This window comes from Tupaia chinensis, unplaced genomic scaffold (genome assembly GCF_000334495.1).
Source record: "Tupaia chinensis unplaced genomic scaffold, TupChi_1.0 Scaffold000576_2, whole genome shotgun sequence".
Taxonomy (NCBI): Eukaryota; Metazoa; Chordata; class Mammalia; order Scandentia; family Tupaiidae; genus Tupaia; species Tupaia belangeri.
The window spans coordinates 247,153-250,084 of NW_006160091.1; positions in this window are offsets into that span (position 1 = coordinate 247,153).

Genomic DNA, 2,932 nt, shown 5'->3' on the forward strand with positions numbered 1-2,932 from the left:
AAAAAAAAAAAAAAAACACTCTCTAAAGATGACATACAAATAGCCAAAAGGCATATTAAAAAATGCTTAACATTCCTGATTGTAAGGGAAGTGCAGATCAAAACAATAATGAGATACCATCTAAGCCCAGACAGAATTTCTAAGATTATTAAAACAAAAAACGATAAGTGTTGGCAGGGGTGTAGTGAAAGGAGAACTCTCTTACACTGCTGACGGGAATGTAAATTTGTCCAGCCACTGTAGAGAACAATTTGAAGATTCCTCAAAAATCTATAAATAGAACTACCATATGATCCAGCAATCTCACTCCTTGGTATCTATCGAAAGGACAGAAAAATTCTTCGTCAGAAAAGTGCTTGCACATCAGTGTTTATTGTGGCACTATTCACAATTACTAAGTCATGGATCCAACCCAAATGCCCCCAAACAGATGAATGGATTGAAAAACTGTGGTACATATACTCTATGGAATACTATTCAGCCATGAAAAACAACAAAACCCTGGTTTTTGATGGAAAGTGGAAGAATATAAAAGATTTACTGCTCAGAGAAGCAAGCCAGTCTATGAAGGAGAAATATTGTATGTCTCCACTTAATATATACTGAGTGTCCACACTCTATGACTGAAACTGATTGATGAAAAGATATACAAACACAATAAATGGTTTTAAATACCAGATATAATATGTGCAGAAGAGCGGGGCCTGAGGAAGGACCTTTAGAAAAAAAATATGGAGGCAAAGCATTAATGGGACAAAGAAAGGTGTTATTATCTGTTGAATATATTTTATATTTTAATCAACTGGACTAGGGAGAAATGTTTCAATGTTGAAATATGCACTTTGTAAGCTAAAAAGGGAATTGAATGCATAAAAAGTGAAAATAAAAAGAGAAAAAATAGGGACTAGCAGTTAGCGTAATGGCTATGTTGCTGGACTCCCATGTAGTCGACTGTGGTTTGAGTCCTGGACCTGGTGGCTTAAACTCACACTGGGCAAGTGTGCATGCGTGCCCAAGATCCCTAGAGGAGAATGGAGGAGAAGGAATTACAGCGTGACCATCACCCCTGGGGGCGATTTCTCACATTCTGTCTCTCTGTCTCTCTGTATTTCTGGCAAGTGCACACACCCGATAACAAAAACCTCTCTGGGACCAGCAGTTAGCGTAATGGCTATGTCACTGCACTCCCATGTAGTCAACAGTGGTTGGCGTCCTGGACCTGGTGGCTTAAAACTCACGCCGGGCGCGTGTGCATGCATGCCCAAGATCCCGAGAGGAGAATGGAGGAGAAGGGATTGCGGCATAGCTATCCCCCCCGGGGGGTGATTTCTCGCTTTCTCTCTCTCTCTGTCTGCATGGCAAGCGCACGCACCCTATAGAGAAAACCTCTCCAAAAAAGAAAAAAGAAAAAAAAAAACTCTCCAAAAAAAAAAAGAGCATTATATAGTAGCAAAAGTGCTAATAAAACTTATAAATATCTATACACCCAACTCAGTAACACTAAATACATGAAGAAAGACTGCTAGATCTGGGACCAGCAGTTAGCGTAATGGCCATGTCACTGGACTCCCATGTAGTCGACAGTGGTTTGTGTCCTGGACCCGGTGGCTTCAAACTCATACTGGGCATGTGTGTGTGTGCATGCCCAAGATCCTGAGAGGAGAATGGAGGGGAAGGGATTGCAGCATGGCCATCCCCCCTGGGGGAGTGACTTCTCGCTTTCTGTCTCTCTGTCTCTCTCTGTCTTTCTGGTGAACACACACACCCTATAGCAAAAATCTTTCAAAAACAAACAAAAAAAAGACTGCAAGACTGCTAGATCTCAAAGGAGAGATAGATTACAATAATATAATCATCGGGGATCTTAACACCATATTATCTCCTTTAGACAAATCTTCTAGAACAAGAAATAAGCAAAGATATACAGGATTTAAATGATACCATAAATCAAATGGATTTTGATTTATGGTACAAAATATACATTTTTCTCACCCAAGCATGGAAACTTTTCCAAGATTTACCATATGATAGAGCACAAGTCAAGGCTTTACAAATTCAAAGGCACAGAAACTAAATCCAGCATCTTTTCTGACCATGATAGAATTAAACTTGATATTTATTTCAGGGAAAATATCTCCCCAAATACACAAACACCTGGAAACGAAACAATCTACTTCTGAATGACTTCTCAACTACTGAAGAAACTAAGACTGAAATTTAAAAATTTATGGAAACAAATGATAATGAATACATGAGTTTCCACAATCTATAGGACATCACAAAAGCAGTCATAAATGGGAAATTCATAGCATAAGAAAAAGGTAGGTAAATTCCTGTGCATAAGTCAAAGATAGAAAAGTGGCAAACAGACAACCAAATATTTTGCCTCAGGGAATTGGAAAAACAACAACCAAAAATAAAAAAATCCAAAAAATACCAGGAGAAAAGAAATAATAATAATGATTTTAGCAGTAATAAATGAAATTAAAATAAAATATGCAGAAAATAAATGAAATTAAAACTGGTTCTTTGGAAAAAGATGAGTAAGATTAACTCGCCATTAGCTAGAACGATTAAGAAGGAGAGAAAGGAACTAGATTTATCAAATTTAAAATGAAACGGGTAATATCACAACAGAAAAAATAGACATAGAAAACATCATGAGAGGATAATATGAGCAACTATATACCAACAAACAAGAGAACTTGGATGAGGTGGACAAACTCTTAGACACATATAATCTACCAAGATTCAATCAGGAGGATATAGAAAGCCTGAATAGACCCATAACAAGCAATGAGATTGAATCATTAATAAATAACCTCCTAACAAAAGCAGCCCAACTCCTGGTGGCTTCATTTCTGAATTCTATAAAACATTTTAAGAAGACTTAATCCCCCTTCTACTCAAACTATTTCTAAAGAGCCATAAG